This window comes from Glycine max, chromosome 9 (genome assembly GCF_000004515.6).
Source record: "Glycine max cultivar Williams 82 chromosome 9, Glycine_max_v4.0, whole genome shotgun sequence".
Lineage (NCBI taxonomy): Eukaryota > Viridiplantae > Streptophyta > Magnoliopsida > Fabales > Fabaceae > Glycine > Glycine max.
Genome location: NC_038245.2, coordinates 30076130 through 30091675, shown reverse-complemented (window position 1 = coordinate 30091675; position 15546 = coordinate 30076130).

The window sequence follows — 15546 nt, the reverse complement described above, 5'->3', positions numbered from 1 at the left end:
CAAATAATTTATTTAAATATTTCTTTAATTATTTATAAACTCGCGCGTTGCGTCGGTCTGTGTCTAGTTATAAATAGAAGCATATACCTGAGACAAAGTGCACCAAACACAAACTAAAAAAGTTCAAGTATAGTTTTAGACCTGAACAAGGGGATTTACTCTTTAAAGTTCTATTCATCAAAGAATTGATAGCAGAGATTTGTCTCGGTCACATAGAGTCTTCACACGATTGAAGAAAAATTTTGTTGCTTCAAGAATGCAAATTCGAGTACACAACCCTATTTTTCTCTATTTATTATTGTTGTATATTTTTAATACAAAATAGATCATAATTTTCCACTGCAAGTGTTGGAAACACTTCTACGTAACTATTAGTGCAGCCAACACATAGATCCCCCGAATCACCATGGCTATTCTGAAAACACTGCCATTTCAACATGCTAAAAGGCACATCCTATTACGGTTCTTTGCTTTTAATGTGATCTTTTTATGAAGGTTAAAATATATTTGTAATTCCTATAAAATATTCAAAGTTGATTTTTCATTGTAAAAATAAAATATATGTTTTTCTTTCTTGAAAAATTAAAATATGTGATTTTCTATTTTAAACTAGACTTAATTGTGTTGGAACTTACCTGTCTAATATTTGGCAACTAAAAATTGTTCACTTGTAAGTGAGTATTTTTTTTCTTTTTGTTCCCCCAACAACTCATGTCCTTCCTCTCCACTCCAAGGAGGGGTATTCACGGATATGGATCACTCGTGAACCCGAATTTATCAAAATCGATCTGAATAATTTGGGTTGAGCCATTTATGTATCTAGGTCAAAATCGAACCGAACCAATCAAAATTTTTAGAATTGTTTGGTTAGGCTTTAAATATGACTGATATTGAGACTCTAAGTGTTGGAACTATAAGCGTTGAGACTAGGCATGGCACCCGCGCGAGGCGGGGGCGAGGAGTACTCCCTCGCTCCTCGTCCCCGAACCTTACCCTGCTCCCCGTCCCCGCTCCCTGTGGTGTGGGTATTTTTTGTCCCGTTCCCGTTTCCCGGCTCCCTGAGGGGACATGCGGGGACCCTGTTTTACATTAAAAATGGTCAAAAATTATAAAAAAATATATTTTTTTTTGTTTTATCTCAATTTTTCAACAATAATAAATTTAAGGTTTAATTCTAAGTTTAAAACATGACTAAAAATACCAAAATAAATCAATAATAATAGTAATAAAATCACACAAGCACAAAAGGTGAAGAAGTAAGTCAAGGAACGAAGTCTGAATGTTTGATGCGACGTTTTAGGGTTTGGGTAATGTTTGTGTCTTTGTGACTTGTGAGATATTACTTATATATATGATAATTTTATTTTGTATTTTTTTTACTAATAAAATACTATATTAACCCTTATATTTATGTTATACATATTATAAGTTATAAGGGTATATAAGTAAAATTATATATACGCGGGGATACGGGGACCCTGCGGGGCAAGAAGCATAGTCCCCATCCCCGTCCCCAAATTAGCTGCGGGGGGTTTTCCATTCCCATTCTTGTCCCTGCGGGGAATTTTTCCCCGACCATAGGCCTCGAATGGGGGCAGTCCCTGCGGGGATCCTCGGGCAGAATTGCCATGCCTACGTCGAGACTACTAGTGTTGGAACTTCTTAAAGTATTATTTTCAGGTACATTGTTATTTGTTTAACCTTTTTATATTTATTTTTTCCGTTATGTTCATAATATTAAGGGATAATATTTTGTTCATTTGTTTTAATAAATTTAGTTGTAACAAATCTGGTTCTAGCAAAACTTATTACAAGAAATTAGTTTATAAGAAATAGTTGTGATTTAAACTACTATAGTACATCTCGTTGAAGAATATGTTGTTTTAATTTGTATTAGTCTATTTTAGAATATTATGTTGATGATATTAAATGAATATATTTTACTATTTTTAGAAATTTTATAATATTGTGTTAATTGTATTGAATATTTGGATGAATCATGATATAAAATAGTAGTTCTAAGTAAAACAAAGGTCAAATTTAAATGGGTAACTCGTTAGCTCAAACCGAATCAAACCATTTATGAATGAGTTAGGTTTCAAAAAAGAAATTGTGAAAGTCAAGCTAAACCAAACCGATCAAATTTGATTGAATTGGGTCTTGAATTTGACCAAAATCGATCCAAACCGACCCATGAATACCCCTAATTCCAAGCATTCTATCATCCCTCCCTTAACATTGTCAATACTTTATTACTTCATAGTAAAAGATTAAAACAAAAATGATCTTTAAAGAATTAAAATAAAAACAAAAATATTTAAAGTACTAAAAAAACTCCTATTTTATAAAAATTAAAAGGTTATTTAAGTTTTTATAGAATTATAAGGGTTTTATAAAATTATCTATTAAGATAATTAATAAATATAAAAATCAATACTTTTATATAATTTTTTTTTGATAAAATATTATTTTGAGATATTTTAAATTTTAATTGTAGAAAATATATTTATTAGTTTTTAACTTTTCATATAAATTTTTTAAAATATGACAAAAAATAGACATAGTAAAAGACATTCACATTACACTAGGGATGTCAATGGGGCGGGACGGGGGCGGGGAGTACTCTCCCACTCCTTGTCCCCGCCCCCTAGCTACCCCCCATCCCCGTCCTTGATTCCTATCGTGGGAATTTTTTTTCCCGTCCCCATCTGTGCCCCAATTTTTTTTTTTAAAATATCAATTTTAAATTCTGAGAGGGCTCAGTTTGAGATCTTGTACATGCATCTATGCTAAAGCTTGGTTTGGAGATTCTCATCTATGAATTATATTGGGCTACTTTCTTGAGAGGTAGGTTCCTAAGAAATAAACAAGTAAAACATATGGATCTATACTATTCAAAAACAATATGATTGGATGGAAGATAAGTATTAGCCAAGAAAACAAAATAAGATTTGTTTGCCTTCTCCTTCCTGGCCCCTAGCAAACCAACCTTCTACAAATGCTTCATGAATATAGCTTCCAAAACACAACAAGAAGAAAAACATAGACAAACAAAACAAATATCTTGCGCTTGCAAAAGAAAATACCCTATTAAATTCAAACTAGAATCTTGTGTAATATTTTTTATGCCTATCCATAAGTTTTACAGAAAGTACATATTGGATTCGGGTACATTAGATTAGATTCTAATACATCCTAGAGCTATTAAATATATAGATTTGTTTAAAATAAGCCTACATGAGTCTAGAGTTGTTGTAGCCAGTCAACCAGGAATCATGATATATAATGCTTTGATCAACCAGTCAACACTATAAATATAAGAGTAGCATAAATATCAAATTGAAATAGATAAAATTAGATAAAGAATATATAAAAAAACTAGTGGAAAAATATATGAAAAAGATTAAAATGAATTACTAAAAGTCTGATAGACCAAGAGTGTTTAGATTTTTAGTAACTAAGATATCTTATTTATACTATTTTGTAAAAATAATTTAAGAACTTATTCGAAAGAACACGGTCTAACTTATTCACAGCTAGGGCCCAAGATGTTAGTTAGTTTGAATGTGTTAGGAAATATTTTGGTGTAATTCAAAGAGAATTGGTCTAATTAGTTCCATATTTTAGTCAATTATTAGTGAAAATATATAAATAATCATTTCATTTTTCAATGTCCACGGATCCATGTAATGGTAAAATATAATAGAACTTTTAAGTTACTTGTTACAATGAATATTTTTTGAATAACTAATAAGCCCATTATAAGTGCTAAGAAAATAAAATGGGAAACTAAACATGAAGTTTTGCTACATTGTATACCACACTCATCATTGTGCTGCAAGTAACACTTTATGGCAAAAAAAAGACAAGAAAAAACAAACAAGGAAACAACTGAATCCCAAATTATATATTGTTAATGATGGACCACGAGCATAACTTATAATATCATCCACAACCATTGATTCACAAAAAGAAAGATCTTTCAAAGAAATAAAGAAGCTCCAGATAATCAAAACATGAAAACAAATTTGGGTTTGAACTGAAAACTCAAATCTAAAAAACCAATTAACCAAAGAAAATAAAAGATTAAAACTTTCAAACGTAAAATGTAGTTCTGAAATGATCAAACAAAACCATAGCAAAAAAAAAAAAAAACAATGAAGACAATGTATGCCAAATAAATCCATTTGTAGGAAGAAAGTAGTCAGCATTCACACTTTGAGGTGACCAACGGCAAATGATGATGAGACTGAGTGGTGACAGTACGGTTTGGAAAAAAGTGAACAGCAGAACACGGTCTAAGACGAGAAGTGAAATGAACAAATTATTTGAGGGAGACTAAGTTTCTATAATTTTTTAAAATATAAAGATAATTTTGTAATTTCTTCATATTTCCATCCAGTGGGGAGGAGAATGATTCTCATCTTCATCTTATCTGTGGGAAAATATTTATCTCCCTTCCCGTTCTCGCGGATCTCTGTTTACCGGCCCCGAACATGACCATTTTCACGGGAATTCTCATTTAGGATATAAATTGACATCCCTATATTACACATTCTCCAAGACTCCATCGTCGCCTAATATGCTGCCACATGAAGCCCAATACTCTTTCTTTCTGCCTTCTTTCCTAGGATTAGGTTCTCTACAATAGTATAAACATTACACAAAATCTAGAGGCAAATTTCCCGAAATGGGTTACTTTTAGAAACATATTCCCGAAATGGGTATGTTTCTAAAGTAATTCTTGCATGGTGTTGGTTTTTACGTGGAACACATGCAACTCGCAGGAGTCATTGGCGAGTTTGGTGACGAGGTGACAGGTGACAGCTGGCACTGGTCTCGCTAGTGATGTTAGCGCTTTCAGGTAAGGTTGGACTCACCAGTCAAACTGGCGAGTTGAGCTAGGGTTCTTGTTTGCTCAGTGTAGGTTGCAGGAAGCGTGGCAGCTTTAAGCAGTTGAAAATGCCAGTGCTACTGGCGATTTGCGCTGCAGTTGGAGTTGCTAGTAGCACTGGCGAGTTGAGCTTCAAGTAGCCATTCCCAATGGCGAGTTGATCTCCTTTATAAAGCGTAGCTCCCTTGTCATTTTATGTGCGTTTTTTTTAAAAATACTGAGTTTCAAATTGCTTACTATCCTATTTTGTTTTCATTCCTAAAAACGTTGTTGAAGCCAGGTTTAAGGTACAACTTTAAGGTATTTTGTTCAAATGTGTATTGCATGAAAGTTATTTTTATGAAGTAATTTTTTTTACGCCGGAAAAAAGTATGAATGTTAAATGTTTATTATAATTTTTTGTAATGAAGTTGTATTTTTTAAAATTAAATTTGTGAGGGTTAAAATAAAATTTTGTTTTAAAAAAACAATTATATCATCATATTTATTTGAAGAAAATATGTAGAGTAAAAAAATTGTTTTGAATATGAAATTTATAGTTATTTTATAATTATATTAAGTTGGTGTTGGTGTTTATGTTGTGTTATTGTCTTAAAAATTTATGAGTCTTCTTTGAAGTGTGTTTATGTTGGTGTTTATTTTAATATGAAGTTGTAGTATTTTTTTAATTAGATTAGGTTTATTTGTTGGTGTGTTAAAAATTTATAAATGTTCAAGTTGAAAGTGTTATTTGATGATGCTTTGTTGTTTCTCGTATCATATTTATTTTAATATATTTGTAGTAATTTTGTAATTACCTATTTTTATTTTGAAGTTATTATTGTTAAGATTAATTATTTATACTACTAACTTCGTTCATGAATTTTTTTTATTTTGTCTTTAAAATTACTATCTTGAAATTATTCATTTTTTTAAGTGTGTCTCATGAAATTAATTTGAAGTTAATTAAATTATTTTAAAAGAAAAATTGAATGTGAAGTTTCAATAAAAGGACCTTTTGTGATTACATTTTATTAGTTTGGATTTAAAGTTTTATAAAATCGTTTGTGTTATTTAAGTGTGTTGATGTGAAATTTATTTAAAGTTAATAATTTTGATTACATCTTGATTAGTTTAAAATTACTACATTGATATCGTTAATTTTTTTAAAGTGTCTTAATGTGAAATTGATTTGAAGTTAATTTTTTTTTAAAATAAAGTTTTATTTTGAAGTTCCAGCAATGACTTTTTTTTATACCCATTTTATAATTTATTTGACGTGTTAAAATATTGTTTTTGTAGGTACACGATGAATTCGGTTATAACAGTGTTGTATTTCAATGGAAGGGTCTATGAAGATAATGATGATGTAATATTTGAAGGTAGTAAAAAAGCGATTCAGATTAAACATGGAATTAGTTTCAATGCTTTGAAGAAAAAAATTGGAGATAAGGTAAAGTTACAAAATAATGAAATTATTTCTGCTATCAGCTGTAGATTTTTAGTGTCAGAAAAATATATTGCCTTGCAAATTTGTGATGACGAAGACGTTGAAACGATGCTGGAAAGTTTTAAACAACAAGACCAAATGTCAGTTCTGGAATTGTACATATAAAAGGATGTGGCTGGTGGTTCAATGTTTCATTCTGCAAATTCGCTTACATCATGTGGAAATTATTTATCTAATGCTGAGACAACCACCAACAAATATGAGCAATTTACATATTGACAAAGATGATGATGATGATGATTATGTTGTGTCTAACTCATACGTTGAAGAGTCTTTAGACGAAGATGACAGTGTTGACGGTATATCTGATACAGACGATGATGTCACCGACATGATTCAACCAGTAAGAATTGTTCACCCAGCAGAAGGTATAATTTGCTGTATAAAAAAATTAGACAATACATTTATTATTTGATGACAATTGTATTTAATGCTAAAGAAGTATGATTTGAATTTGTTTTTGAACTGTTAGGTGCACAACGAATTGAAAATCCATTTTGGAATGATGCTTTACATTATAACAATATCAACTGGAGTTATCCTGATGAGGAGGACATTTGTGGTTTGGAGATGCCATCGACCTTTAATGTTGGCCAAGAATTATATGTTGGCATGGAATTTGATAGTAAAGATGCGGTAAAAAATGCAGTCAAACAATATGTTATGAAGGTGCATCAAAGTTTCAAAGTCATTGAAAGCAAATCGAACAAGTATGTGGTTTGTTGCTTGAATAAAAGTACAGAGTGTCATTGCCCTTTCTACATGAGGGCAATTTTATCTAAAAAAACAAATATGTGGAAAGTCACACAATGGGGTGGACCACACACATGTATGAATATGACCATGACACAAGATCACGAGAAACTTGATTCAGATTTAATTGCCACTTGTGTAGTAGGTACATATTTTATGTTCATTTTTTGTTAATTGTCATTTAAATTTTGTTATGTTATTGACAGACATGATCAGAGAAGATCCATCAATAAAAATTTCTTTGATTCAAGAGAGGATTAACAGTGAATTTGCGTACAAGGTGTCGTACAAAAAATCTTGGTTGGCGAAACAGAAAACCATTGCAATTGAATATGGCGATTGGGATGAGTCATATGCGAAACTTTTGTCGTGACTAACACACATGCAAAATCATTCTCCTGGATCATATTTTCAAATACTACATGACGATTTTATCGTTGGGAATATGGTTAGTCGCGAACACCGTCAATTTCATAGAGTTTTTTGGACTTTTGGTCAATGTAAAGAGGCTTTCAAGTACTGTAAGGCAATCATACAAGTTGACGGCACACATTTGTACGGCAAATACCGTGGGACCCTCTTAATGGCCACACTTGCGTGAACACGTCACAGATAAAAAGGGTATTTGTCTGATATCTGATCGACACGCGAGTATAAAGTCCGCTGTCGCTAAGGAAGCACTTGGTTGGCAACCTCCCCACGGTTATCATGTCTACTGCGTGCGACACATAGCAAGCAACTTCAATAATGCCAAACAAAAAGAAATGTTGAAGAAATTGGGTAAGATTTTATATTTGATGATCACATTTATTTAACTTTTATATATACTTAAAATTGTTATTCATAACTAATTTTATGCAGCCTACACTCCTTGCAAGAACATTTTTGATCAAAATTTAGAAAAATTTCATGAACTGAGTCAGCCATAGCAACATGGATTGATCGCATTTCAAAGGAAAAATGGACGATGGCTTATGATAGAGAAGGATGTCGTTATGGCCACATGACAACCAACCTCTCAGAATGTATCAATAAGGTTTTGAAGGATTGTCGCAACATTCCCATATCAGCATTGGTCAAATCAACGTACAGTAGGTGTCGAAAGTACTTTGTTGAGCATGGCCGCCAAGCCCAAAGACAGTTAAATGAAGGGCAAGTATATTGTTCAAAGCTTGTTAAAGAACTTAGAAAAAATCTAGAACAAGCTTGTTCGCACATCGTTCGCGTGTATGATATCCACTTCACAAGGTTTGAAGTAGAGGAGAGCTTCAATCCTATTACGCAACGTGGCGGACAAAAGTGGGCAGTTAACTTGAATGGTCATTATTGTCAATGCGGAAGGTATTCTGCGCTTCACTATCCATGTTCACACATTATTGCAGCTTGTGGTTATGTGAGCATGAACTTCTACCAATATATAGATGTTGTTTACACATATGAGCACATCTTAAAAGCTTACTCCGCACAATGGTGGCCTCTTGGGAATGAAGCGGCTATTCCTCCTTCTAATGACGCATGAACACTTATCCCTGACCCAACTTCAATTCGTGCGAAAGGTCGGCCAAAATCAACAAGGATAAGGAATGAGATGGATTGGGTCGAACCATCTGAGCACCGACAAAAATGAAGTAGATGTGGAGCCGAAGGGCATAACAGGCGTCGCTGTCCAATGTAATCTGAGCGTGGGAGTTGTTCAAATCATTAATTTATGTATGTTAGTCGACTGAGCTGTATTTGTTTAAGTTCTCTTCAATGTATTGAATTTATGGGGTTGAATGAATTCGTTAGTTAAAAACATTACTTATTTTGGTTTGTGTATTGTGGGATTCAATGAATTCGTTAGTTAACAACATAACCATAAACCCTATCCACTAAATCCTAACCCCTAAACCCTAAGCCAAAACACCAAACATTAAACCCTAACCCAAAAACCTAAGCCTTAAACCCTAACCCAAGACACTACGCCTTAAACCCTAACCCAAGACACTACGACCTAAACCCTAACCCAAAGGCCTCAGCCTTAAACCCAAAACCCTAAGCCCTTAACCTAACCCATACCCCAACACCCTAAGCTCAAACCCTAAACCCCAAACCCCAAACCCTAAACCCTAGGCAATAAACCTTACCCCTAACCCAAAACCCTAATCCTTAAACCTTAAACCCTCAGCCCTAAACCTAAGCCCTAACCAAAGACCCTAAGCCTTAAACCATAAACCATAAACCCTAAAACTAAACACTAAACCGTACACCCCTAACAACAAACCCTAAACCTAACCCCTAACCCAAAGCCATAGGCCTCAAACCCTAACCCCTAAACCCTAAACCATAAGCAATAAACCTAACCCCTAACCCAAAAGCCTAAGCCGTAAACCCAATACACTAAAACATAGGTTGAGTGAAAGTGGGGAGTCCAATGCTGTAGTTAAAGGTATTCAAATTGATACTAAAGGAGAACTATCTACAATGATGAACTATGGACTTAGTCAATGTGGAGTATCTGCACATATGGCGTTGGTGTTCGGCTTTAGTTACTAAAACTAGTTATTTTTCGTTTGTCTACCTTAGTTTTATTTTTATACTTTCTTTATTATTATAGTTTGATGCGCCACATAAACTGTATACATTAGTAAGGCATAATAAATGAGATGCGATAGATTAACTGTCAAAATCAAATGTCATACATACAACAACAAATTTACACAGAGACATGAAAATCAGTCATTATGGTGTCCGTGATGTCGTGAGGATGTGCCACATGGTCGATCCCATCTTCGCGCTTGACGATCAGGATTTCTTCTGCCGTGTTGTCTCCCCGCTTCTGCTTGCTCAGCCTCAGCAGAAAACTCCTGACGCAAATCAACACCTAATAAGTCGCCCATATCAGGTATTGCTTCGGGTACATTCCATTGCGGAGCAAATGGGGCATTAGGTGTTGCAATTGGGGCATCGTGTTGATGTGAAGGAGTCATAGTGGGCCATGAAAAATGAGGTTGTGTTTTCGCAACACCACCGTACGAATGTTCACTCGTAGAAGTATCAGTGTGATGACCTTCAAAAGGATACTGATACATCTGTGAAGGATATTGGGAAAATGTTGCTAGCGTGTAATACATTCCATGACCACGCTCCATCATTTGTTGGGAATATTGTTCTGCTTCAACAGGCTCCCTTCGTCTACCTATGCCCCGAGTTTCAACACTTGATTGAAGAATGTGAAACTCTTGTGCTGGGAATTCACGCTCTGATGCTGGACCATGTGACACTGGCTTAGTGATTCTCTCTTGTTCTTCACCTAAAATTGCTAACTTTTCCACGTAAGGCACGAGATCATCAACTAACATTGTGTTCCTCCCTTGTGGTGACACCATATACTATAAAGACTCCACAACTTCACCCTGCAATTATTAGCGTCAGGAAATTAATGTTCATGCTTAACAAAAAAATTTCAACTTAAACATTGAAAAAATAGATAAGTACCAATTCAGTTGTGTTTGCATTGTTTGGGTCGACAAACATCTTTGTTTTACGCCTGTACCAGACCATGTAGTCCGAGTTAAAACCCAGTAGGCCCTCCTATCGAGGATAAACGTCGACCCTAAACTCAGCTCGATTGTTCCACTGACTAATCATTGGGGCCAAGAGATGGAACCAATTTTCATCTTGTTTGCCTTTGAGCGTTATGCCATAGAGATTCTGCGGTTGCGAAGGACACCCGGGAATAGGTTGTTGCATTCCACATTGTCGCAAAACTCTATCGGGTTGGTGCCACTCAACAACATGGAAACAAATCAGTGACACCACTGCGAATCAGGCTACACTTCCAACCACACAAAGTGGAGGCAACGCTGCCATCACAGTTGTTGTGTATGACTCTCAGACAAACTGCATATAACAACACACTTGTCAATTTTCAGTCAAACACAACATATTAACATTTCATTTAACCAATACATTACGATCTTCTTACCTCATGTCGTTTCATGAGATCCAATTTGCAACGGAAAACTCTAAGATCATCATTGCCAATATGCTGATTTCCACGTCGCAGCCACCTACAATAAAAAAAATCATCATTGTCGTGCATCGTTCCCATGCCCACATTTGGATTAAGATGCACATACCTCCGATTAATTTAACTTTGTAATCGGTGGTGCTGCACATCTCTCTATATAAATACGCAAGCACGGCAGGTCCCCACGCATACGTGTTGCACTGTTCAAAGTCACGTAAAAATTATAGGTACCTTAAGGAAACTTTGCTACTGCTTTTGTTAACAAAGAGGACACCTCCTATGAATCGAAGGATCCATGCCCGGGCAAACCTTTGTAATTGTTCAATGTTATCGTCATGAATATTTATGTGAGAAAAATGGTGAGCCAGCCAACTTAATTTTACCACACTTCCTTCAAGTTCGCCTTCCTGTGGTTTGACTCCTAATAATTCTTCACATAAATCCGCCCAATCAAGATTTGTTGAACCAATTAATGGTGCGCCGTCAGTACGAAGACCTAATAAAACTGACACATCTTGAAGAGTAATGGTAGCCTCTCCGCATCTCAAGTGAAACGTGTGTGTTTCGAGCCTCCATCTTTCAATCAACGCACTAATTAAGGTCGCATTTATCTTTAAGTACCCCATCTTCATTATCCAATAAAACCCAGATTGTCGAAGCAGAGAAACAATTTCCTCTGGTATTTGTTCTTCACCTTGATATGTCGGGACTGCTCGTCTGATGTGTAATTTTTTGTCTGGTTCCCCATTCCAAACATGTTCTGAAACATGTTTAGGTTGTATCCACAAAACGTCACCATCAATTGGACCAGACCTAGTTTGTATATTTGATGAGCATGACGACGAAGATGCCATTGATCTTGCAAAATAAAATATAATACAATAAAATGAATAATAAAATTTACACATACTCTCCAAATTTCAAAATAAATAACAAATAATATTTTTCAAATTTCAAATATTTCAACAACAAAATATATTACACAATTAATCTACTATATAAATTTTTTTTTAACTAAACCTAATCTACCATATAAAAATTAAAACTATTTCTAATTTATCATATTAAATATTTAAACTAAATGTAATGTACCATATAAAAAATTTAAACTAATCCTAATCTAAAATTAATAACTTATGGAACCTAAAACTATTTTTAATGTATTATATAAAAAATTTAAACTAAACCTAATCTACCATATAAAAATTTAAAATATTCCAAATTTATCATATAAAATATTTAAACTAAATGTAATGTAGCATATACAAAATTTGAACTAAACCTAATCTAAAATTAATAAGTTACGAAACGTCAAACTATTCTTAATCTACTATATAAATTTTTTTAACTAAACCTAACTTACCATATAAAAATTTAAAGTATTCCTAATCTATCATATAAAATTAATAACTTACATTTCCTAAAACTAAAACTATTCCTAATCTACCATATAAAAAATTTAAACTAATTCTAATCTGCTATATAAAATTAAGAACCCAGACTAATAATATTAACAAATGAAACTAATAATATTAACAAATCAACTAAATCTAATGTATCTTATAACACAAATAATAACATACTAAAACTAAACCTAATATTATTTAAAACTAAATCTAAAAATAAATGTACTATATAAAACTATAATTATCAAATTAAATTTAATTTATCATTTCTAACTAAAACTAACTTAAGATAAAAAAAACTAATAACATATATTACTAATTATCATCATAATACAAATAAAATAAAAAATAATTAAACAAACTTATTGAAAAAACTACAAATGAAGTTTGACTGGCGAGTCCAACCTTATCTCAAAGCGCTAACATCTGTCACCTCGTTGTCAAACTCGCCAATGACTCCTACGAGTTGCATGTGTTCCACGTAAAAAACAACACCATACAAAAATTACTTTAGAAACAGACCCATTTCGGAAATATGTTTCTAAAAGTAACCCATTTTGAGAAATTTGCCAAATCTAGATCACATCAAATATTACTTTTTTTTTTGTAATCACAAAATATTATTTTCATATATAATTATAATCTAAAAAATATTTTTTAAATTACATGCGTCCCGTAGGATGCAATGCAACTGCACCGTGCAGTTTTATTTTTTTTTCTTTTTTAATAGGTGATCTTAAATTCTTAATCCTCTTTTCTATTATGCTGTACAATATAGTACAGTTTCCAAGAAGCATCACTCAATCAATAAGCTGTCATTGTATCCGCCAAGTTACTTAAACTACAGATAAAGGAAATTTTAATTTTACGATACTAGAATCCTTGTACGCGTCCTTTCTAAAAGGTATACTTAAAGAACGGTTTTATTTTTATTTTTCCCGTGTATATGTACGTGTCAGTTCGTCAATTGATTTTCGATAAAAAGAAAAAAGATTAAAATTAATATTAAAGAGTTTTATATAGTGTAGTACATTGATTGTCAAATGCATAGAACATAAGTATAAAAATAGTTCCAAACAAAGATAACTAAAATTTTCTGCCAAAATAACAAAATAGATTTAATAAGAACACTAAAACCTATCTGTGGCGTCTAATGACAACTTCCCATATTTTGTCGTGACCCTTAGAACGAAACTTTGTCTCCATGGCTGAAATCGCTCTCTTCAAGGAATTTATACCAAGGCTGAACCACATATTTATCACCAATCCCCCCACTGTCAAGCACGATGACATTCCATTGTAGTGGAGTTCCGAATCTTCTGAGAATTATCATATGCTGACCATAGTGGATTAGACATTGTGTGGCAGAGGGTGGAAGTTGTTGTAGGAAAAAGAAAAGTTAAGCATTGAAATTAAGATTTGTATAGAAGCTATAAATAGATATGAATATTTGTATAGAAGCTATATATTAATAATTTGAATATTTATTTGTTATTATTATTATTATTATTAATATGTAGACTTCAGCTGAATGCCCTTTTTTATATTGTGATAACAAGAGTTGCATGATTTTTTTTTGTCACTAATTTTTTCTAAACCTGATTCCTCTGCTATGAGAAAGTGATTTTTTTTTTTGGTTCATGTTTGTTCATTTTTTGTGTGAAAGAGAATAAAATGGATAAACACACTATTATTCCTAACAAGGAAGCAAAGGAAATTTTGAATTCTATAAAAAGAATGATGTCCATAACCACAAAACTATTTGTAAAATATCAATAAATTTATAAAAAAGGAAGCATGCATTCACAAATTACTCATAAAATTTATCAGCCTGAGAAAAAAAATATACATGTCTTACAAATGGAAACAATTAGTAATAAAGCAAACATGCATAACCAAAAAAAAATTAAGAGATAGGAAATATCAGTGTTAATCCCTGTCATGACAACATAAAAAAGATTCAATAATAATAATAATATTTCAAATTTTATTTTATTTATTAAATTTTTTATATCATTAATTGATGATAATTTTTTTTCCAATATAACTTTATTATGATAATTTTGTGATCAAATTACAATATCATTTCTGTACACCTTATTCATTAATTAAATTATTCTTTTATTCATAATGATAGAGCTTATGCATAAAAAGCATGAAACAAATAAAAAATATCTTTGCACCCCAATGGTTATGCTTACTCCTATGCGTCCTGTGGCACTGAATCCTTGCAAACTTTATGGTGATGGGACTGGAGTGTTCTTGCCCTGGAATGTGTCATCTAGAAAACCTGCTAAGCATCTCCCCCCACGTATATTCACGACATTGATTAAGAAATCACTACTTGTAAAAAAATAAATTAAAAACCAAGTTAGAGCATTTGGTATCCTTGCTTTAATTGTCATTCACTAAAAATAATAATAATAAACAATATAAATACTAACTTACATCAAACTCAGACAAAACTTTAATATCCAAACTCCAAACTCCCAAATAAAAAGATTTTAGATAAATACAGCAACTTCTTAAACATTTTTCTAGGAAAATCAATGTATTTATACAACTGAATAAATATATCATATTATCCTTAAGCACGCTCAAAATAAAATGAGATTAAATTGAAATTCGTAGCCAAAAGTAGCTTCTTTGAAGCATAAGGCCCTTATGCCTGGGGCGACACATGTGCTACACTGGACAGGACAAAGGATCACGATACCGCGAGGGTCAACTAACTCAAAAAATCCGTCCTCAGTTCGGATTGTATGCTGCAACTCGCCTGCATGAAGAAAATAGGCAGTTCAGATAGAATTGAACTTTTGATTGATTCGGGTGCTTGGAATCCTATGGATGAAGATATGGTATCTCTGGATCCTTTTGAATTTTAAAGTGAGAAAAAACAAACAAGCAACAAAAAAATTCACTTCGTGAGGGAATTCTATGGTTAATAGAATGAAAGCAGATGACAGTGAATGAGAACATGTGACTTTGTTTT